This window comes from Hemicordylus capensis, chromosome 4 (assembly GCF_027244095.1).
Source record: "Hemicordylus capensis ecotype Gifberg chromosome 4, rHemCap1.1.pri, whole genome shotgun sequence".
Taxonomy (NCBI): Eukaryota; Metazoa; Chordata; class Lepidosauria; order Squamata; family Cordylidae; genus Hemicordylus; species Hemicordylus capensis.
The window spans coordinates 158,643,363-158,668,004 of NC_069660.1; the positions used below are offsets into that span (position 1 = coordinate 158,643,363).

Genomic DNA, 24,642 nt, shown 5'->3' on the forward strand with positions numbered 1-24,642 from the left:
TCCCTCCCTGGTGTGGGCAAAATTCCAGGAAAACTCTCCTTCATTTACCAATGAAAAAATACAGAAAACCTTCCATGTGCAGTCTACACATGAAGAGCAAACTTGGTAGCTTGCTAAACAATTAAGGCATGTTTGCACCAGAGTAAAACCCCTTTTTCCTGAGTTAAAAATCTACTCAGAGGCAGATGAAATATAAAGAACAAAAAGAGAATAACTTTATTCAAAATACTACAGACTGATTCAGTCTGAGGCTTTCTCAGCTTTGAGTTACAGGTAAAAAGAAATATTCAGTACTTTACAAGATTACTTCCAAATAACAACCCAGCCGGGTGTGGCAGGAGTGGCACACTTTAAAAATCGTGGTTACCCCATTGCAAGGAGAATTCAAAAAGCACCACCAGTTGCAAGGAACCTTTAAAAGCCCCTTTACACTATACAGAGACTTCTACAGAGCCCTGGTTGGATAAAAAGGGCTCCGGCTATGGTTTCTTAGAAGGTTACGTTACAAATAAAACACTTTGGTCACTGTATCTTAAGATATTGTAGAACTGGAAAAGGTGCAGAAGAGGGCAACCAAAATGATCAAAAGAGCAGGATATAAAATGTAAATAATAAAATAATCAGGGGGCTGGAGCACCTTCCTTATGAGGCCAGGCTACAGCATCTGAGGCTCTTTGCCTTGGAAAAAATGCGACTAAGGGGAGACATGATCGAAGTGTATACAATTATGCATGGAGTGGAGAGGGTAAACAGAAAGAAATTTTTCTCCCTCTCTCACAACACTAGAACCAGGGGTCACCCCATGAAACTGAAGGCTGGGAAATTTAGGACTGACTAGCAGAAGTACTTTTTCACACAGTGCATAATTAATCTATGGAATTACTTGCCATGGGATATGGTGATGGCCACCAGCTTGGATGGCTTTAAAAGGGGCTTAGACAGATTCATGGAGGACAGGTCTATCAATGGCTACTAGTCTGATGGCTGTGGGCCATCTCCAGCCTCAGAGGCATGATGCCTCTCAATACCAGTTGCAGGAGAGCAACAGCAGGAGAGAGGGCATGCACATACCTCTTACCTGTGGACTCCTCAGAGGCATCTGGTGGGCCACTGTGTGAAACAGGATGCTGGACTAGATGGGCCTTGTACCTGATCCAGCAGGGCTGTTCTTATGTTCTTAATAGAGCAGTTGTAAGGATTTACACAGCTCCAAAATAAAATAATCTAACGCAGGCTAACTAATGCATGGTTCCCTGGCTAAGCCCTTCTGAAGCCAAAAAGCTCTGGATTCCTTCCCCTTTGAACTCACCCCAAACTCGAGGAGAGAATTCAAGCTTCCTACAATCCTGTCGCCCAAGGATCTGCAGATGTCCTTCCATGAGAGAGTTCTTCAGGCTAGCTTTTAGCATTAGGCAGCAAACGCCATTGCTCCTCATTAAGCCTTCCACCCATCTTCTCTCCTCCCGCTCCCAGGCTCTCTAGGTCCCGGTCACTGTGTGCTGAGTGGCTGATCCTCAGAGGTCACTGCCTGACAGACAGGACAGTGTTCACTTCCGGTTCACTCTTTTGGGTAAGGGAGGGGCCGATTGCTACAAGAACAAATCCTTTCCTACCTTACCCACTGGTCGTGTGCACCACTACCGCTTCCAGCACTGCTCCTGGGCAGGCAGCAGTCATGCTTGTCAGAGAGCTGCGGGAAAGGAGCAGCCAGGCAGCACAGAACTTCCCCAATGCACCATAATGCTTGCACAAGGCATGGTGGGATGCCTGGAAACCCCAGCTTGCTCGCCCCCCCAGCATCACCATTGGGTTCACTGCCAAGCTGCTTGTGTGGGTGTGCAGATGGTGGAGCCCTGTTGGCAGATAGTTGTCTGAAGGAAGGCAGCTATGCTCCTGCCCCCCTCCAGCCCATCCCCTTGCGGTCATGTGAACAACCTCATTGAGGTGCTTCACACGATTAGTACAAAACGCCTCGAGGTGGTTTGCAGGGAGAGCAAGCTTAGCCTGCTTTCCCCGCAGAAGTTCACCCACAAAGCCCTGGGTAGCCGGATCGGCTGGCCACATGACTACCAGCCCCAGAAGTCCCAGGATACCCCGCCCCCGAGCCTGGGAGGCTGCTTGTAGCCTCACGGTCGGGGGTGTACTCTTGTGTCGCTGCGCACCATGGCAGTACATGAGTAGGGATGTGCACGGAACTGGCTGGTCCGGTTCAGTTCGAGTCCAAACTGGACTCAAACCTGACCATGCCAGTTTGGTCTGGCACCCCCTCGAAGACCCCCTAGTTCAGTCCAGTCCGGGGTGTGTGTGTGAATTTTTAAAAAACCTTTTTAACCCTTTGGGGGATTCCTTGGGGCAGCAGGGGGAGAGGTGTCTGTGGAGGTTCCCCCTGCCCCCACTGGCCTCAGCCGGTTTTTCAACCCATTCGAGCCTTCGAACTTTGGCGCGGTGGTCATTTTGGATGCCACTGCGCCTGCACAATTGGCCTCTGAGAGGCCTGGCATGACCCAGGTCTCTCAGAGGCCAATTGCACAGGTGTGGTAGTGTCCAAAATGGCCACCGTGCCAAAGTTTGAAGGCCGAATGGGCCTCTGGCAGAGATAATAGAGGCCAGCAGGGGGAGGGGGAACCTTCGCAGATCCCCCCGCCACCCTACAGAAATCCCCCGAAGGGGATACGGTTAAAAAAAACATTTTTAAAAAAAAACCATAAAACACCCCCCTCCAAACAGTCGGGGGGGGGGTTCGGTCCAGGGTCGGACCAAACTGGGTGTGGTTCAATTCGGCCCTGGACCATTGAACTGAACCGGCTCAACATCAAACTTATTTAACGTCGAGCTGTTTAACACATCCCTACACACGAGCAGAAAAACAAAGTTAATGGAGCACTTGTTCTTTTAACCTTGTTTAAGGGGAGAGGGAATTAGGCGGGCTAGCCGCCTTGGAACCACCGGCTTGCCCGTGAGCCCAGTGGTTCCAACAATCACCAGGAAGCAGGCTAGGCTCCCTTAGCCCACTTTCTGGGATAGTCAGAATAGCTTCATTATGTCAGTAGTCATTATAATGACCCTGTAAGGTGGGCTCGTGTTATTATTGTTCCTATATTGTAAATGCAGGGGCTGAGGCTGAGTGGGGACCTCCAAATTCACCTTGACATATCATTTTTGTATCAATCAGTTCCTTTATTACGGTCACAGACAGCACAGTTTACAAACAGAAGCCCAACAAAAAACCTACATAACCTACAGGGTTATGATACAGTAGTTAAGCACAAAGTTAAACATAAAGATCAGTTAACAATGATTCTTAATGAACTCCTGGCAAGTTTTTCTGGCTATTAAACAGAACTTTGCCCCATTATAAGATCTCAAGTCATTCTGGCCATTTAATAGATAAGATAAAAAGAATCTGTACAACCTGGAACATTTTTGTAGGTATTATCCCCTTGCCCACTACATGGGGAGCTTCTTTACCAGACCCAGACTCCAAAGTGCTGATGAAAAGCAAAGGATGACAGACACAGACAACATAGCTACTGACAGTACTTCCACCCTCAAGAAATTTCAAGAGTTTTAATGAAAATGTCTTTTTGCTTTCCTCAAGATTTCTTGAATGTTTTACCCATGCAGAAACTTCCAAATCTACATCAAAATTTGGCTTTAAGCAAAATCCTACCAAAGACTTCATTTTCGTGCCTGGTTCCTCAACAGCCAGAGGTACATAATGCTAATAGCTATAGCTAAAACTGAGTAATGCCAACAGCTTGTAGAAATACATAGTGGCATTTGGCCAAGAGTGCTGGAGAGTTTCAACTCACATCAGTATGATCTCTACCCCATCAAGGAATACCTCTGATCCATACTCCATCTGTGTGAACCAGCTTTCCAGATGGGCAGGGCATTAGGGAAGGCTTATACAAGGCAGGCTGAATACAGCAGCAGTTAAAGACCATCTCTGGATAAGGCAAGAAAGCCTAGATATTGGAAGGAAGTGAGAAGAGTGTGGGTGGATGATTTCACTTCTCCTTTCCTCAAGGCTGGATGAAATAGGTAAACAGATAGGCCCATATATCTACTTCACACTCTGAGATAGAGTTGCCAAGTTAAAACCTAGACACACTGTGCCAGTTTGGATGATATCACTCCCCTACACATGGTGGGAAGCAAAAGCAAGTGCAAGAATGTGCCTTGCTTACATGCCTACCTAGCATGCCATCCTAACTTTGAATTGGGAGCTACATACATGCAATCCAACATGTTTAGGTTCAAATTGCATGGTTTCTTTCCAAATTTCATCTAGGAAAATCAATCAGGCTATGCACATTGAACTGTACATGTGTAGGCCCAAATCAGATGCTTGTTCCCCATGTAGGCAGCCAGAGCACTGAATGGGACTGAGTAAGCATGGAGGTAAGGTACTCTCTCACACTCTCACTCCTGCTTCTCACCACACTTAGAGGAGCAATGAACAAAAATATCAGATAACTTAGTCCAATTTATTTCCTCTTTTAAGTTATAATGCAGCCACAGCTTCACACGTACCATTCCTCTACTGGCTTCTCACTAGCAGGAAATAATGGGCAGGACAGGAAAGCTTGAAAAATGTAAACAGAGAAGAGCTCACCCATCACTGCCCCCAATGAATAAGTGAACGCCTTTCAAATAAAGTTAGCTTCTCACTCTTTGTAAGATGACACCTCCATAGACTCAGTGCTTGTGACTACTTATCAAAGGTATGCATAATTGGACTGACCTCTCGTAGAAAATAGGCTGAGTTTCCATGTTTTTCAAAACCTATAATGGACTGGACCAGTGAATTATCATAGCTTCTTTTAAACAGTATGTAAAACAGTGCAGCTACCTACCCACAAGCTTCTGATCTCCAAGACAGATAATTAGACGATCTTGCTTTATCCAAAGATGATCTATAGTCATAACTGTATTCAGCTTGCCTTGAATAAGCCTCCCCCTAATTTTTATGCACGTAGCTGTACATAGATGTAATATTCTTACATTTAAGCCTAGTTTAAGTCTGTGTAATTAGAGGCTTTGTGGAAACATACATTCAGCTACAGCCTTTTTAGCCTACTTTTTAGTAGGCTTATGAGATCACCCGGCACTCTGTGTGTGTGTCAGTCTGTCTGTGTGTGTCCCCCACCCACCGCTTCAACTTTGCAACACCTGGACCAATACGAACCAAATCAGGTACAGTTGTAGAGACACATAGGGACACCTCACCGGCATACCCTTATTGACGAGATTCCCTAGACATTCTGATGATTTTTTAGTTAAATTTTTACTTTCAGATAATGACTCTTCTATCTCTTATATTGTGATGAAATTTTGTTATATAGCCATTAGGGTGCATAGCTCCTTGATTGATTCAAAGGGGACCCTGGACTGTTTATGAGACTGCTGCAATGATGATCTGGTATCGCACTAATAGCTATTTTGTTATTTGTACGTTTGCTTGACATCTGTTTCTTGCTATTGCAATTGAAATTGCTGGTTTATTCTGGTCAATGACTGTAAATAAATAAAACTGAAACTGAAACACCTCAACGGCATAGTTTGTGATGATGTCATACACCCCAATCCAAGATGGTGGATGTGTAAACTTTTGAGGCGCAAGTGGGCTAACTTGTGAACCTCCTAACCAATTTGAACCAAATTTGCTACGTCTGTAGGAACACATAGGGCTAGTGTGTGATGATGTGATCCACTCCAATTCAAGATGGTGGCTGCATGAATATCTGAGGTACAAGCAAGCTAATTTGTGGGCTGTCTAACCAATTTAAAACAAATTAGGTGCAGTTGTAGTGAGTGACACATAGGGACACCTCAACGGCGTGGTGTGTGATGATATCCACTCCACTTCAATATGGTGGATGCATGAACCTCTGAGGCGCAAGCAGGCTAATTGGTGGGCTAACTGATTTGAACCAAATTGGGTAAAGCTGCAGTGAGTGACACACAGAACACCTCAGTGGCATAGTTTGTGATGATGTCATCCACACCGATTCAAGATGATGGACGCATAAACCTTTGAGGCACGTGGGCTAACTTGTAAACTGATTAATCGATTTGAACCAAATTTGCTAATGCTGTAGAGACACATAGGGATGCCCTAATGGTGTGGTGTGTGATGATGTCATACACTCCAATTCAAGATGGCGGCCACATGAACATCTGAGGAGCAAGCGGGTTAATTTCTGGACTGCCTAACTTATTTCAACCAAATTGGGTACAGTTGCAGTAAGTGACACACACGGACACCTAATAGTATAGCTTGTGATGATATTATCTGCGCTGAATCAAGATGGCAGATGCGTAAACTTTTGAGGTGCAAGTGGGCTAACTGGTGAACCACTTAACCAATTTAAACCAAAGTTGCTGCAGCTGTAGGGACATATAGAGACACTTCAATGGCATAGTTTGTGATGTTGTCATCTACTCCAATCCAAGATGGCAGATGTGTGAACATTTGAGTTGCAAGTGGGCTAACTTGTGGACTGTCTAACCTATTTGACCCAAATTACATACAGTTGTAGTGAGTGACACACAGGGACAGCTCAGTGGTTTAGTTTGTGATGATGTCATCCACCCTGATTCAAGGTGGTAGAAGCATAAACATTTGAGGCACAAGTGAGCTAACCTGTGAACCGCTTAACCAATTTGAACCAAATTTGCTACAGCTGTAGGGACACATAGGGACACCTCAGGGGTGAAGGTTGTAATGATGTCATCCACCCCAATTCAAGATGGTGGACATGTAAACTTTTGATGTGCAAGTGCACTAACTTGTGGACAGTCTAACCAATTTGAACCAAATTTGCAACAGCTGAATGGACACATAGGGATGCCCCAATGTTGTAGTTTGTGATGATGTCACCCACCCTGATCCAAGATGGCAGATGCATAAACTACTGAGGCACAAGTGCATTAACCTGAGGACTGTCTAACCGATTTGAACCAAATTTGGAACAGCTGTCGTGAGTGACACACAGGGACACCTCAATAGTGCAGTTTGTAATGATGGCATCAACCCTAATCCAAGATGGTGGACACATGAAGATTTGAGGCACAAGAGACCTAACTTGTGAACCTCGATTTGCACCAAATTTAGTCCAGATGTAGAGACAGTGAAAGGAAAGTAGGCTGACTCGTTCTTACCAGAGGAGCAGTAACCTCTGGACCTTGGGGACCCGGTCTAGTCCTCCAAGATCCAGGGGAGCCTCCAAATAGCCAGGGCTGGTGGCCTACGGCAGCCACCCTGTGCCCGCTCTGCCAAAGCTCCGCTTTTTTAAAAAAACTCTTACAGCACCCAAGAGGTGGCTTGGGGGAGGGGGCACGGAGCAGTCTTTCCCCCTTCTCCCCCTCTCCCCCGGCAGCGGTGGGGTGAGAGCAGGAGCGACGTTGCACTCATCTGTTCGGGCCAGCGTCTTTAAGCAAATGCAAGACAATAAGCATTTGTCTCACATGGTTGTGTTTGCTAAATCATGGGGAAGGCAAGGAGCTACACAAAATGCGGGAGCACCATCTCCTGCATGGGACCAGTCGTTGAGCACGGCTATGAAAGCAAAAGGTTGCATCGGTTCAATCCCCAGGTTCAGTCCCCAGCACCCTCAGCATAAATGTTAATCAGATCTTAGGTAGCAGAGCAGGGAAAAGAGTCTCTGAGGCTATTCTCACGCACGGTGATGAAGGCAGCCCAGCCCAGTTTCCACCACACGTGTGAACCACCAGGAGCTGTGTAGCTCCCAGCAGTAAGCGCACTTAATTGCCCCCCCCCACGAGGTTAGCAGAGCATGCGCTCCACTAATCCTGTTTCTTTGATCATGTGTCTCCGAGTAGCCCCCAACTGGGAGGCTACAACAAGCCTCCCAGCATCGGAGGGGGCACCCCAGAATGCCCTGCGCACTCATGCGGGGCATGCTGGGACTTCCAGCGGCCAGGAAGCCCCCGATCCCCACTGCCCCAACTGACTCCGTGATGGAGCCGGTAATCATGTGGGTGGCTGATCTGGTCACCCAGGGCAAGCTGCCTGCTCATTTGTGGGGAGAGTGGGTGAAGCCCGCTCTCTCCTCAGAACCCTCTTAGGCTCCCCACACTACCTGTGTGGAGAGCCTTTCTGTCTGAGATCTTGGAGAAGAGCTGCCAGTTAGAATACATAACACTGGGCTACAGTGGTTCAGCTGTCTGACTCAGCATAAACCAGCTGCAAATGAACTCACATTCAACAATTCATCTGGTGTATGAAATTTCACCACACACAAGCAAGTCTTCACAACAGGACTCAGAACATGATTGGATTCTTAGGAGCAGCAATTCTTAGGAATTCTAAGGCCAAATAATACAGTCTTCTACAGCTTTTCAGTACTCCTGCAGAATCTCAGCATGCACATAGTCCTGGACCAGATGCAAAGAAACCAGCAGAGCTCCTATATTTTTAATAATGGTATACGAGAGGGAATTTTGGCGGGAATAGCTTGTCATGCAGGGGACCAAAAAGATGCACCTGCTGAAATTCCATATATGTATTTGACAAACTGAACTTGATAATAAAACTTATTCTTGGCTACTCATCAGGACATCATTTTTAACTGAGCTCCACTAACGATAAATAGGTTGGCAAGTGTATGTTGGCACTCAATGCTTTTCTACATCACAGCTTAACATCTGCAGCCTGTGAAGTAAGTCATATGATATGTGCCAGCCAAACCTCTGCTTAAGAGGGCTCACATATTCCTTGCATTGTGATGACTAGCATAGAGACCATTTCAGCAGCCTGCTGTGTTCCCCTAACAATGCCCCTGTAAACAATGATTGGCCAATTTCATTCTAATCTTGACAATTTCACTATAATTAAAACCAGGCTGCGGCTTGCAAACACTTTAATTAAGCCTGATTGGGAAAGATTGAGGAGAAGCAGGGGAGTAACGGATGGCTGGCAAAGCCAGCAGCAACACAGAGTTCCAGTGAGTATATGCACACACCACCCACACAACTGCCAAGCTAGATTTTAAGCCAGGCTAAATGTGAAGTGAAGCAGAAAGATTAGTACTTAGGCTCAAAGGACAGTTGCAAGATTGCAAACTCAAAGCTGCTGTTCCCCAAACTTCTGGTGTAAAGCACACTTTTTTTAAAAAAAGAATATTTGAAGACACACTTCATTCTGACAGCTGAAAGGATTTCCTTCTAAAGTGGAAGAAATAAATAAGAACTAAATATCCAGTGTGGAACCCACTCATGTCTATTTCTGCTTAAGTCAATTCTGGGTGTGCCTCTTGATGGGAAAGAAGCCAGCTCCAAGACAGACTCAAGCAGAGACCCAGCAAGGAAACTCCTCTGAGGGCAAGTAATTCTTTTGCATTACAAGTGATTGAATGCTCTGCTCATAGACAATGCAGATATCGTGCTGTAGAAGATAATTGGTAGGAAGCAAGACCAAAACACTAAACCATGCAGAGATAAAGCAGGCAGCCTCTTTGCTGAGCGGGTTCTTTGGGCTCACAAGGGCTTTCAAACATATGAAATTGGCTTATACAGAATCAAACTGTTGGGCCATCTAGATTAGTATGGTTCCCACTGGCTGGCAGTGTCTGTTCAGGGTTTCAGACAGTTCTGCTATAGATGTCAAGGACTGAACTTGGGATCTTCTGTATGTAGAGCATTTGCTACTGAACTATGGGAAGTGTGTGCAGGCTCAGATTGGCCCACAGGGCAACAGGGCATATTCCCGGTGCACCCCACTGCACTTAGCAGCAGTGAATACTCCCACCCTTAAGTACCCATTCTGCTCAAAACCCGGCACCCTCCCCACATACATTCCACCGCCCTCTCAGTGCCCCCAGTCCGGCCCTGTGTGTGTGTAAGTAGATATGATACACATTTTTGGAATTACTGCCCTTAAGTATCCTGAATCCCACCAACCCCCTCTCTCTCACACACAGGCTCTGGTCACTGAGATGGAGGACCTACTCTCTCCTGTCAGGTGAATGAAGAGTTGTTTGTGACTAATGATTAGAGGTGAAGAGCAGGTACAACTAGAACAAGTTCCCTCCTACAAATATTAGGCATATTCAATAAATAAAAGTCAGGATACCCAGATGCAATATGTAAGCCTTAAAGCAACCACCCCATTTCCTAGGAACAAAGGGGATAATGTGACTAACTGTGTCTGAAGCCAGGGTAATTCCCAAGATAATTTATGATTTAGATATATAGGTGGAGGTTCAAACTGCTAGATTTAATGGTTAAACAAAATTAATTTCTGAGTTCACCTTTTTTTATCTTGGAATAATATGTGTGTGGTGTGTGTGTGTGAGAGAGAGAGGATTATTTATTCATTTGTTGGCTTATATTCATTCATTCATTCATTCATTCATATTTGTAAAGTAAAGGTAAAGTTGTGCTGTCAGGTCAGTGTCGACTCCTGCGCCCACAGAGCCATGTGGTTGTCTTTGGTAGAATACAGGAGGGGTTTACCATTGGCAAGCGCAGTATGAGATGATGCCTTTCAGCATCTTCCTATATTGCTGCTGCCCGATATAGGTATTTCCCATAGTCTGGGTATGGAAAGGTTATGCCTTTGCCTGATGAGGCTGACATGGAGAAATAGATATGGGTGTCAGCAGCATACTGATAACACCATGCACCAATTCACCTGATGATCTCTCTCAGTGCATTCATGGGATGTTAAAGATCATTGGAGACTGTATGGAGCCCTGGTGGATGCCATATAAAAGTTCACGTTTTGAAGAACAACAGTCTCCAAATGATACGATCTGGAATCTGCCTGAGAGGTAAGAGAGGAACACAGTAAAGCAGTGCCTCCAACTCCCAACCACCTCAGATGCTCCAGAAGGATACTATGGCTGATAGCATCGAAAGCCGCAGAAATCCAAAAGGACACACAGTCACACTCCCTCTATCAATTCCCTACTGGAGATGATACATTAGGCCAAGCAAGGCAGTCTCCACCGCATAGGCTGCCCAAAAACCAATTTGAAATGGATCTAGATAATCGGTTTCCTCCAAGACAGCCTGGAGCTGGGAGGCCACCACCCTCTCAATTACCTTACCCAGCCATAGAAGGTTAGAGAGAGGCCTATAGTTGTTTAACTCTGAGGGATCCAATGAAGGCTTCTTCAGAAGAGATCTAATGATTGCCTCCATAAGACAGGAAGGCATTCTGCCCTCCCTCTGAGAAGCATTTATAATGTCTACTAGGCGTTCTACAAGGATCCCCCTGCCAGATAGTAAAAGCCATGTTGGACAAGGGTCAAGAGAACAGGTAGTACGCTGCACCAGTCCAAGCAGCTTATCCACATGATCAGGAATCACAAACTGAACTGATCCAGCCTAACCACATAAGAGCAGTTGCTGGACACCTCTGCATTATACTCTGCAAGAATTGTGGGATCTGAATCTAAGTCAGCCCAAATACAAGAGATTTTATGCAAAAAGAACTCATTAAAAACACCACAACAGGTAACTTATGGTTCTAAGTTCTGATTCCAGGGAGAAGGGGCATGAACTAGCTCTCTCATAACCCTAAACAACTCCACTGGGTGTGAGCTTGCGGATATGATAAAGACAGCAAAGAATCACTTCTTTGCCGCACATATTTCCTGAGCATAGATCTTCAAATGCACTCTATGCTGTAATCTGTTGGATTCGAGTCAAGTCTTTCTCCTCTTGCACTCCAGTAGTCTACCTTGCCACTTCAGCTCCCAGTTCTTCCATATACCAAGGGGCCAATTTCGAAGCGGGTTGGAGAGGATGCTTAGGAGCAATCATGTCTACTGCCCTGGTAGGTTACTACCTCCAGGTGCACCTTCCTTCATTTTAAGCCCCAGAAAGGCAGAGTCTCTCCTCTCACAATACTCAGAGACAGGGCTGATGTAATCAGTGCCCACAGGTGTACAGGTAATCAGGTGGTGGGAGGCTGCAATAAATCTCCTTTCCAAGCAACTGAGATGAGTTGGCAAAGTCCAAGTTTCTTACCCGGCCCCCTCCAGTCTTCTCTGTTGCCTCTGGCACCCTCCTTCATATTAAGCCCCAGAAACCTAGAGTCTCTTCTCTCACAAGAAGAGTATATATCTTCTATAAATAAGTTCAAGTATGTATAACTTAAGGTTTGCTATATGTTTTCCCTGCTCCATTTTCCTCCCCTTTCTCAGTTGTATGCCATACAGCAATATCTAAACTCTTGGGGCAGGGTCCTGTTTTCTCATACTTTATAAAGTACTGTATGCATATCTATCTATATATCTATTTAAAATATTTATACCCTGCCCCTCCAGTACACTACTGCTTGGGGGCAGCTCACGACATTAAATACCCGCACTATATAAATAAAATTATATATGCAGCAATACTTAATCTGGAAAAGAATATGTCTTCTATCTCTACTAAAAGAGTCATTATATATCTGATCACCTATTACTAGTTCTGAGCTTACTACTGAATAACAGATGTCTCCCCAGATCACTTGTGATGTCACTGCCCCCAGCACTCCTCCTCATCCACAGCAGGCACATGTACTACACCACTGGGCTGGCCCTGAGTGTGACTGAGTGCATGATTGCCTGTTCCAACCAGTGTTCCTTGTAACAGAGATTCCCAGATGTTGTTGACTACAATTCCCAGAATCCTTGGCCAAAAGCCATTGCAGCTGGGGATTCTGGGAACTGTAGTCAACAACATCTAGAAATCCCTGTTACAGGGAACACGGGTTCCAACCACATCTCTATCCACCCAGTCAAATCATGTGATCCCCCCTCCCCCAAACACACACACACTCTCCTTGAATGCTGAGTTGGGCATCATCATTCAACCCCACACCTCAGTCTCAGCAGGCTGCAGGGAGGAAGTGGAGCAGGCGGTGGCATTCATCTTTTTGTCCCACTACAACCTTGCTACACCTCAATGCTGATCATTTTTCTACCCCTATCTGCAGCAGACAAATGATGTGGAGTGGACTGGCGGTGGTGAAACACTCAGCATAATGACATCAGGTCATAAGGTAAATTGTATCGCCTATTATGGAGGGAGAAAAATGATAGAGCACCTTCCTTATAAGGAAAGGCCAGAGCATTTGCGGCTTTTTAGTTGGCGGGGGTGGGGGGAGGAAACTAAGAGGGAATATTATTGAAGCTCATAAAATTATTAGTAAGTGAGGCCCATGGTTAATGGAGCAAAATCATTTTCTGTTATAAAGACAAATTATTTACAGCTTTCCCCCAGCATATCCCAGTGTGAAAATTAGTTCATTTGGCTACTTTAAGTGGCAGGTTTGTTAATGCAAAATTTGGCATCTGTAGATAAAATCGGATAGTGTGACTTTATTTTGCACAAATAAATCCACAAATGCTTCAAAATATATAATTAGATACAATTTTGATATGTGTAAGAATTTTTTTATTAATGTGCTTGCAAAAGGAAGTAAAAGAACAGTTTGAAATTTGTACGATGTCAACTTCAAATATTATTCATTTTATTAAATAATTACCATGTATGGCAAATTTGAGATTTGATCCTCTGCTTCTCTTCGGCATGATGTTATTTTGGAATTATTGACCTGATTATTGAGTGTTAAAAATCTGTTTAGAACAATAATTTATTCTAAAAATAATTTTTAAAAATTAAACCTTTCCCCTTGCATATTACAGTTTAAATAGCAGTTCATTCAGCTAATTTCAATGTAAGGTTTGTTTATGAACCATTTGGTATCTGTCGGTAATGGGAAGTAGGTGCCCGGTCAGGCAGTCTCAGAATTTTGAGTGTTTGTCCTTGAGGGTTGGCCTCTGAGATAGGCTGGGGATTCTGCTGGTGTACCGACCACCCCGCTGCACTTCAGTCTCCCTACCTGAGCTGGCGGGGGTGGTCTCGGAGGTGGCCTTGGGTTCCCCCAGGCTTATTGTTTGGGGGGATTTCAGTGTCCACGCTGAGGCCCCCCTAGGTGGGTGTGGCACCCTGGGTGGGTGCAGCTCAGGATTTCATGGCCTCCATGGCAATGGGCCTGTCTCAGTTGGTATTGGGCCCTACCCACATGCCAGGACATACTTTGGATCTGGTTTTTGCCGACCGGGGAATAAATGATCTGGAGGTAGTGGAAATTTGAGACAACTCCCTTGTCATGGACAGATCATCATCTGGTGGGGTTTAGTTTGACTGCTCCATCTGCCCTCGGCAGGGGTGGTGGACCAATTAGGATGGTCTGCCCCCGGAGGCTTATGGATCCTCATGGATTCCAGACGGCTCTCGGGAAGTTTCCAGCGTCCAGAGCTGGTGACCCTGTCGAGGCCTGGTGGATCTCAGGAATGGAGAGACGGCCCAGACTGTTGACACGGTTGCTCCTAAATGCCCTCTCCGGTTTGGTGGAGCCCAATTTGCTCCTTGGTTTTCCGTGGATCTCAGGGCGATGAAACAACTCAGGCAACAGCTGGAACAATGCTGGAGGAAGTCATGATGAATCTGACTGAACAAGGGCTAGAGCCCATTTTAGGGACTACTCTGTGGCAGTGGGGGCGGTGAAGAAATGTTTTTTCTCCGCCTCCATTGCATCTGCTCAGTGCAGACGGGCGGAGTTGTTCCGTGTAGCAAAGACATTGCTGCACACATCACCACAGGTAATGGGGGAGGAATCATCTACAGCCCGCTGTGATCAGTTTGCATGTCACTTTGCAGATACAGTCACTCGCATCCGTGCTGATTTGGACTCCAGAGTTTTGGCAGTTCCAGCAGACATGCCTCTGGTACCATCTTGTCCCATTGTATTTGATTATTTTCAGCTGGTGCGGTCTGAGCATGTGAACAAGATCCTGGGCAGTGTGCAAGCGACATCATGTGCTCTTGACCCTTGCCCTTCATGGCTAATAAAAGCTGCCAGGGAGCGTACAGGTAGATGGTTGGAGGTGATTATTAATGCCTCATTATGGGAGGGCAGGATGCCATTGTGCCTCAAGGAGGCAGTGGTAAGACCATTATTTTAAAAGCCCTCCCTTGATCCCTCCAACTTGGACAACTATAGCCCTACATCTAACCTGCCCTTTTAGGGCAAGGTGATAGAGTGTGTGGTGGCATCCCATCAGCAGAGGGTCTTGGATGATACGGATTATCTGGACCCTTTTCAATCTGGCTTCCACCCTGGATATGGGACTGAGACTGCCTTGGTCGCTCTAGTGGATGACCTATGCCAGGAACTAGACAGAGGGAATGCGCCCCTGTTGGTTCTGCTGGACCTCTCGGAGGCGTTCGATACCATCGACCATGCTATCCTTCTGGGCTTCCTCTCAAGTATGGGAATCAGAGGTACTGCGTTTCAGTGGTTCTGGTCCTTTCTTGCGGGGAGAGTCCAGAAGGTGGTGCTGGGGGATTACTGCTCAGCTCTGTGGCCATTGGCCTGTGGGTCCTGCAGGGTTCAGTCTTATCCCCCATGCTGTTTAACAGCCGGGAGAGGTCATCTGGGGATTTGGACTGAGTTGTCAGCAATATGCAGATGACACTCAGCTCTATCTCTCCTTGTCATCTGATCCTAGGGAGGCAGTGGATGTCCTGAATCAGAGGCTGGAAGCCATGATGGGTTGGATGTGGGCTATTAAACTGAAATTGAATCTAGACAAGATGGAGGTACTGTTGGTCAGTAGGAGAGCCAATTGAGATGAGGAGATTTTACTGGTTCTGGATGGGGTTGCACTCCCCTTGATGGAGCAAGTATGCAGCTTGGGGGTACTACTGGACTCGGCTCTGCTTTTGGAAGCTCAGGTGGAGGCGGTGGCCAGGGGTGCCTTTGCACAGCTTCGGCTAGTGCACCAGCTGCATCCCTTTCTCAAGAAGGCAGATCTGGCCACAGTTACCCATGCCTTAGTCACGTCATGGCTGGATTACTGTAACACACTCTACGTGGGGCTGCCCTTGAAGAATATCCAGAAATTACAGCTAGTGCAAAACACGGCAGCTAGGGTTTTATCTGGAGCTGCCCAGTGGGAGCACATCACATCCATTTTGAAAGAGTTGCACTGGCTGCCAGTTCGTTTCCGGGTCCAATTCAAGGTGCTGGTTTTGACCTTTAAAGCCCTTAATGGTCTGGGCCTGGGATACCTGAGCAACCGCCTGTTCCCCAGGGTTGCTGCCCGCTTGACGAGGTCATCTAAGGGGGCTCTGCTCCGGGTGCTAACAATAAGAGAGCCTAGGTTGTCATGCACTTGGGACAGGGCCTTTTCTGTTTCTGCCCCTAGACTCTAGAATGCTCTCCCGGTGGGTATCTGCTCCTTAGTCTCCATCACAGTTTTTAGAAAGCATGTCAAATTGTGGCTTTTTACCCAGGCTTTTATATGATTGTCTCCACTGCTGCTTCTTGTTTTTTGTACTGTTTTTATGCTTGTGTTTTAATTTAATTTTTTTTAAAAAATAATAATAATCAGATTTGTTTTTATATTTTTTCGCTCAATATTTTAATGTGTCTTTTTTATAATCTTGTTTTTAAATTTTATTGTGAGCCGCTTTGGGATTTTCTTAATGAAAGGCAGGGTATAAATTTAACAATTAAAATAAATAAATAAATAAAAGTATGACTTTCTGTTGCACAAACACACCCACAAACAAACTCTTAAAAATATATAACAGAAGCTTGGTGTGGGGAAAATGGATAGAAAGAAGTTTTTCTTCCTCTCTCACAACACTATAACCAGGGGTCATCCAATAGGGATGTGCATGGCCATTTATGAACGATGGGTGGTTCCTCCGGTTCGAAGGTGGGGGTACTGCTTTAAGAGAGGGGGAGGGTACACTTACCCCTCCTGCCACTCTTCCCCCGCTAATGCTCCATTTTTAGAACGTCCATCAGGGCAGCAGCGTATCTCCCTGTCACCCCATTTGCCCCCTTTACCGAAACTAACCAGAAGTATCTGATGCACCTCAGCAAGGCAGGCACAATGTGCGCGCGTTCCAGTAAAGGGGGAAGGCGGGGCAGCCGGAAGGTACACTACCACCCTGATGGACTTTCTAAAAATGGAGTGCTGGTGGGGGAAGAGTGGCAGGAGGGGTAAGTTCCCTTCCCCCACCGTTAAAGCATCACCCCCGCCTTTGTTTCTCCCCCACTCGGTTCTGTGCACATCCCTATCATCCAATGAAATTTACTGGCACGAGATTTAGGATGGGCAAAACGAAAAACTTATTCTCAGTGGCGCTCTTACCCCTGGACTTTGGGGCCTAAGTCCAGGGCCCCCACACCCCCTGGGGGCCCCCAAATCCTCTTTGGTTTGCCCTGGGTAGTGTGGTTGCTGCTGGCCCATACTGCGCCGGGTGGCTGCGTATGATAATGACCTGTGCCGGGTGCTTTAGAGACAGAGGGGGGAGTGGGGAAAGAAATATGTGGGATGGGAATATGTTAAGTTGCATGCTGAAATATTTCTGCTACTGCATATTTGCATAAATATACCTGTTCTATATTCTTACATTCTGAGTTCAGTTGCTGTTGGTGCCCTCAAGAATCCACATGTGAAATATACTGTGTTTGTCATGGTGTGTGTATGTCTGTGTATGTGTGCAGGGGCATGATGCTTAACTTTCGGGGGGGGGCTCAAGCGGAGGGGGGCCTCGAAAGGCCTTTTGGTCCAGGCTCCAAAATTACGTAAGTACACCTCTGCTTCTTCTTCACAGTGCATAATTAATCTATGGCCACAAGATGTGGGGACAGTCACTAGCTTAGACGGCTTTAACAGGAGATTAGACAAGTTAATACAGGATAAGTCTATTCATGCCTACAGCTACCTCCAGGTTCAGATGCCTTTGAATACCAGCTACAGGAAAGTAGCAACAGGAGTGGGCCTTCATCTCCTGCTTCTGGGCTTCCCTTGGCTCAGTCCAGCATGGCTCTTTTGAGCTGCCATTTTCATTTCAAATTTCTTAGAATTTCTAGCTCTACCTGTACTGCTAAGGATGCATAGGACTGCAGCACAGTGACTGGTGCACCTGGTGATATAGGAGTGCTGAAAGTAAGCAGATGTGGACTTGATTCATGATTGGCCTGGTAGAAGATCACTGGGAGTTCCATGTAAACTACTCTGAGCTTTCTTTTTTAATTAACATTTTATCAAAGTTAAAAAAAAAATTGGATAAACCAAAAACACGTTCAAGATCAAGTTCTACATTAATAAAACTATATGCATGATCCCTGGATAAACTGATAAAAAGAACACTATTTTATTGTTTAAATGTTTGATTGTATTCTTACTGTGACGAGAGTAGTAATTGTTTTCCATAACTTGAGTTTATGACCTAGTATCCTGGTTTTGTCCCCACCCCTCCTGAAATGAACATAATGAAGAGAGAAACCCCAAGTACAAAATCCTTTGTTACCTCCCCTCTTTCCTCTTTTTCATGCTTCATGTTAACATTTGTGAATGAGAAGGCAACAGGGGCACTTAAAATAGGATAGCAAAAGCAAAGCTACCCCAATGCCCAGAATGAGAACTCAGGAGGACCAATAATAGGAGGGCAGCAGCCCTTTCACCTCTGAGATTTCACCTCAGTATTGCCATGTTGCTTCTTGAATTTTTATCTGTATCTTTAAATGTACTAAAGAACTGAGAGCCAAGGCTACTCTTGCCCACTGTATTCCTCTGGTACTTTTTGGTAATCCCCAACCCTTCTCCACCTGCTGTGCAATGAGCCTGGAAATTCAGGGAAAGCTGGTACTAAAAGCCACAAGAGTCTCTTCTAGGATGTGAGAAAAGGTTCTGAACCTGTTCGAAGTCGAACTGGTTCAGTTCCACAGCTCATCGTCGAGCCAAACCCCCCTCCCTGGTTCAGCTTGACATTGGACTGAACCCCACCCAATCATTTGGGTTGTAGCCCATTGTGCATGCACTGCAGCCTCCAAAATGGCTGCTGCAATGGGGGCAAGGTCTGGAAAGAGTTGAAGATCACCCAAACCAGCTGCTTTTATACATAAGGAAGGCCAGCAGGGGGAGGAGGAACATCCGCAGACTCCCCATGGTCTCAGAGGAGCCCCCTGGAGGGGGTAAGTACAAAAAATAATATATATATTTTAAAATATATATATATATATTCGCAAACCACCCCAAGCCAAACCGAACCAAAGGGGTTTAAGGAGAGGGGGAAAACTGAACTCGTCAGTCCGATTCAAGGCCGGTTTGGCCTTGAACTGAACGAAGTAAGCCAGATTTGTGCACACCCTTAGTCTCTTCTGATTCAGCAATCCATTTAAAAGGAGTGGAAGATTCTCCCGATTGCATCACCTGGCTCCTCCTTCTCCTGCTGGGCTTGCCCTTTTTGTTCCAGCTCTGTGCTCCTGAGGATTCCACCTGGTTGCAGTCCCCTAGGCTAATGAAACAGCTGGGATACTTGCGGATACTTGCACATTCTCCTAAGAGTCTCCCCATCTTTATGCAAACACTGTAAGGAGAGGCTTGTCGCCGTGATTCCTAAGTGAATGGAAGTGTGGGAGGGTTAATGTTTCAGCTAGGAGCCAAAATTCCTAGGACTGACTTCATCACTACTACTATGACAACAAATATTTACATACTGCTTTCCAACAAGAGTTCTCAAAGTAGTTTACATAGAAAGATAAATAAATAATAAACAAGATCACTAAGACGAGGCATATTACCTGCTAGGGATTATTAGGAAGGGGGTTGAAAATAAAAATGCCAATATTATCATGCCCTTATACAAATCTATGGTGCAGCCACATTTGGAGTACTTTGTACAGTTCTGGTCACCATATCTTAAGAAGGGCATTGTAGAACTGGGAAAGGTGCAGAAGAGAACAACCAAGGTGATCAGAGTCCTGGAGCACCTTCCATATCAGGCAAGACTACAGCATCGGGGCTTTTTAGTTTGGAAAAGATGCAACTGTGGAGAGATATGATAGAGGTGAATAAAATTATGCATGGAGTAGAGAAAGTGGACAGAGAGAAATTTTTCTCCCTCATGACACTAGAACAAGGGATCATCCCATGAAACTGGAGGCCAGGAAATTTAGGACCAACAGAAGGAAATACTTTTTCACACAACACATAATCTAACTATGGAATTCTCTGCCATGGGATGTGGTGATGGCCACTAGCTTGGATGGCTTTAAAAGGGGCTTAGACAAATTCATGGAGAACAGGTCTATCAATGGCTACTAGCATAGGCGTAACGATAGGGGGGGCGGGGGGGCATGTGCCCCCGGCGCCATCTTTGTGGGTCACGTGGGGGGTGCCGCCATGACCTCCACCGATCCAAATTTTTTTAAAAAAATATATATATTTTTTTAATTTCTCCGGCTCGCCCCCCATTGCTTTGCTGGCCTTGACCCGTTTCGCGCCACCACTGCTCCGCCCCGCACTCCAGCCTGCCTGGCTCTCCCCGCAGCTCTGCGCTGGAGACAAGGCGGGCGGCTGCTGCCGGTGAAGGGAGGTTCCCAAACAACAACACACCTGTGCTCTGTGCGTGTGTGTGTTTGTAAGTGAATCAGTGCAAGGAAGGAAGCAGGCAATGTGTGGGGGGAGGAGGAGGGGGGAGCCAGATAGAGCGCCCTGCTCTCTCTCGTCCCGAAGGCGGGATGGTTTACTCTTGCAGTTGCATCAGAATAAGATTTTGCAAAATGGATGATCGGGGATTGTTTTAAAACCTGCTTGCCCGGCCCCGTGCTTGTCTGTCCGATTCCTGCCTGCATTCCCCCCACCCCCTCCGCTCACTTGTGTGGAATCCTTGCGTTCCCTTTCTGTGTTTAATTTGGGGTTTTTACTTTTAAACCTTATATATGTGCCGTGTGTGTGCGTGTGTGCGTGTGCGCGCCACTTTGTAAGAAGAACAGAAGGTTTATTTTCCTTTGTGGTGCGTGAATTCAGCTGACCGGGAGTTTTCAGTGTGGAGCAGTCCAGTGTGAGCCCTTTGGGTCTGACTGGTGGTGCGTTGGGTCTGAGAAGAAGGGAGAGTTCGCTGAGCAAAGGTGAAAAGAGAAGGCGGCGGGGCAGGAGGAGAAGTTGTGAGAATGCGGCAGCGGCGGGCAGCAGTCTCTGCCTGGGCCAGGAAGGGGCAACTCTGGATCGAGGAGAGTTTGCACAGCGTCCACCACCCCCCTCCCCAAGGAAGCAGCTAGGCATCTGGGTGGAAGTGGCGGGGCTGCGAGGGGGAGGGGGGAGGGGGAAAGCGAGGGGGCGGCGAAGCATTTGCCAGAAAAGGAACATTGAGAAGTGGTCTGTGCTCGAAAGGTGTGCGCCCCGTGCAGCCTGCGAGAACTCAGAGGTCCCATTCTGGCTGCTAGAAATGCACAGGGCTGGTCTCGTGGCGTTCCTCCTATTTCTCTGCCTCCCTCCTTCTGTGCCTGTGAGTATGTTCAAAAGGTTTGGAGCGTGCTCAGTATCGTCAGAGGAAGCTCCTTTCTGTTTTCTGCCCACAAATCCTATAGGCAGGGGTGTAACTTAGGCAATAAAACCCTAGAGCAGAGCTTTGTGCCCTATATTGGGCTACGACTTAATTTACAGAGATGTGGAGGAGGGGGTGAGATCCATGTAAGGGTGCCCACTAATGACATCTTCCCACAGGCATCGTCATGGGGAAAGGCACTGGAACGGTTGCAACGTACAGTAACCACAATGTTGCAATTGCAATCGGGCTTGTTGCTGAGACAGAGCCTTTCTGGGAAATGTAGTTCTTCTCTTTTCCCTACGCAACACTCGCCCTCCTCCGATTGGTTCTTGTCTTGATGCTGCTTTTAGGAGGCACGCGTTTCCGAGGGTTGCTCCTCCTTCGCTCCTCTTCCTGGTGTAGCTTTGGGAGTGGTGGTTTGCTTTCTTTTCAGTCTTGTTCAAGTATGGACATAATGAGGTTGAGCCTTACTTCCAAGTAAGTATGCCAAGGATTTGGCTGTAGGAATTATTTTCTCTTTGTCTTGGTTTGATCCTCCTTGCCCTAGAACTGACTGAGAGCAGAGTGTTTCCAAGGCTGTGCAGAGTACTCTTTTTTCATCATTGAGGCAAATGCCCTCATAGCTGACAAGATTGGGGGTTAGGTAGCAAGACTTGGTTCACATAATTGTTTTTGCTACTAAACTGTCTACATGAGATTATGTCCAAGCTCATGAGTAGCTGCAATTGGTTGAAGAGCACTAAATCTCTTGACATTTTCTGCAATTGCAGTAGTAATCCTGTACTGCTGCAATTGTTGAAATTCTTGCAGAATATATTGGTGTACGTGGGGTTTGTAGGATATGTACTTGCTGTGGTTGTGTATACTGGGCAGTTCAGTAGAAAAAATATCTTAAAAGGTAATTATAAAGAGTGCAGATTCCATACAAATGTAAGTTTTTCATCATAAGCTTGATCCCACACACTAGTTCTCAAACTTCCTGCCTTCAGGCATCTCTCTCCAGATTGAGTGACCTACAGGAGGACCCAGAGCGTGGTGGAAGTTTCTGGGCCACATGCTCAGTTCACATAGGGCAGTGGTCAGACCTTTTCACCTGCCCTGCCTGAACTGCAGCCCAGCAAGCACTTTCCAGCTGCATTTGTATGTTGTAAGGAAATAGATGCAATTTCTCTTCCCCAATGTATGTCCCTGTAAGTGATTGTGATTACAATATCTATTATATTTGTTCTTCTTCCAAGTTCAGGGCAACCTGCACAATCTTCCTGCTTTGTTCTCACAACAACCCTGTCTTGTCAAAACCAACTTGATAGCACAACAAGCCACACATCAGGGCTACCAACTTTCCAATAAAGTTGGTAGCCCTGGTGTGGCTTGTCGTGCTATCAAGTTGGTTTTGACTCCTGGCACCCACAGAACCCTGTGGTTTTCTTTGGTAGAATACAGGAGCGGTTTACCATTGCCTCCTTCCACGCAGTATGAAATGTTGCCTTTCAGCATCTTCATATATCACTGCTGCCCGATATAGGTGTTTCCATTCGAACCCGCAACCTTTTGCTCCCTAGGCAAGTTACTTCCCTGCTGTGCCATTAGGTGTGGCTTGTATTCCTTGTAAATCTAGGAGTAGGCAGTTGTGGTGTGTGTGTGTCTGTGTGTGTGTGTGTAGGATCTTGATTATGGAAGTTGGCTGAGTGTCAGGATGGGACAGGTGTCTTGTGTGTGTGCTGCAGTAGTATTTAGGAACATAGGAAGCTACCATATACTGAGACCATTGGTCTATCTAGCTCAGTATTGTCTACCCAGTCTGGCAGTGGCTTCTCCAAGGTTGCAGGCAGGAGTCTCTTGCAGCCCTATCTTGGAGATGCTGCCATGGAGGGAACTTGGGATCTAGATGCTCTTCCCAGAGTGGCTCCATCTCCTGAGGAGAATATCTTCCAGTGCTCACACTTCTAGTCTCCCATTCAAATGCAAACCAAGGTGGACCCTGCTTAGCTAAGGGGGCAGCGACGGCGGGGGGGGGCGCAATTTCAGTGCTTGCCCCGGGCACCTTTTTCCCTAGTTACGCCTCTGGCTACTAGTATGGTGGCTATAGGCCACCTCCAATCTTAGAGGCATGGTGCCTCCCAATGCCAGTTGCAGGGAAGCAACAGCAGGAGAGAGGGCATGCCCTCACCTCTTGCCTGTGGGCTTCCCAAAGGCATCTGGTGGGCTACTGCGTGAAACAGGATGCTGGACTAGATAAGCCTTGGGCCTGATCCAGCAGGGTTGTTCTTATGTTCTTACCCTTCCAGAACACTTCATTTCTGGCCTACAGAGCCTTGTGTTCCCCGTTCTCCAGAGCTCTATTTTCACGTAATAGCTGGCATAGGCCCGTAGACTAATGTCTACCATTTTAAATCCATGCCACTTGTTCAATCGACATAACTATTTAAAAAAAAAAATGTATGCCCTGCCATTCCACTATAAAGCCTTCAAAGCTGCTTATAAATATTAGACAACACAAATCGAAAACAAAACAGAACCATTAAAATCTTGTTAAAATTCCAATGAGTAAAACAAACAACATCATCCATCAAATGTTTGGGGAAAGAAAATCATATTAACCTCAGAAAGAAAGCAACATGGGTGCTACATAAACATCTCTGGAAGTATTCCATAGTGGGGATGTTGTCACAGATAGGACCATGTATCCAGTTACAACCCAATTAACAACCCAGTCCCAAGCCAGTCAGAGCATTTTAAGTCAAGCTCAGAATTGCATAGGGTGCCAGGTGCACATTGCCAAAAAAAGAGAGGACGAGCTTGCAAAAAAATACAAATTAAAAAAATGCATAGGCTAATTCATGTATATAGATGCAAATTTAGAAAGTATCTTTACACTTAAATAGAAGTACATCTCATTGTGACCAAATAACCTGTCTGTCTGCATAGTCTGCTGTTCAGGAGCTAACTGCTAAATTTCGCAAGGCCCCTGCTCTCCCTTCTTAGCATCCTTTATCTTGCATTTACCCTGAGTCAGGTTTCTCTGAAAACTGTAAGTACTTGCAAAGAGAAACTGGTCCTGTTTATCTCCAATTTGGGGTGCTGAAAGCCCCCATAAGGGACTGTCAAGCCTACAATATTTATCCAGTTTGGACAAGAAATGACAGCTGAAGAGGTGCCCTTCCTCATCTCTGATCTGCAATTCTCTATTAAATTTTAAAGGCAAAAATGTGAAGTGCACGCATCTGCAAAGAAACCCTGGGACCTATCTGCCTCAAAACG

The 24,642-nt window shown here is 46.1% G+C and overlaps 1 protein-coding gene and 1 long non-coding RNA gene across 3 annotated transcripts in view; one reads left to right on the plus strand and one right to left on the minus strand.

The window, feature by feature from the left end:
- BRINP2 (BMP/retinoic acid inducible neural specific 2) overlaps positions 1-24,642 on the minus strand; it is an 88,814-nt gene that overhangs the window by 38,409 nt on the left and 25,763 nt on the right. The window lies entirely within an intron of this gene.
- The window catches only part of LOC128323726 (uncharacterized), a 29,374-nt gene continuing 26,465 nt past the window's right edge, over positions 21,734-24,642 (plus strand). Inside the window, exon 1 of the long non-coding RNA XR_008306445.1 lies at positions 21,734-21,858. This is a non-coding gene — a long non-coding RNA (uncharacterized LOC128323726). The remainder of the gene's footprint in view (positions 21,859-24,642) is intronic.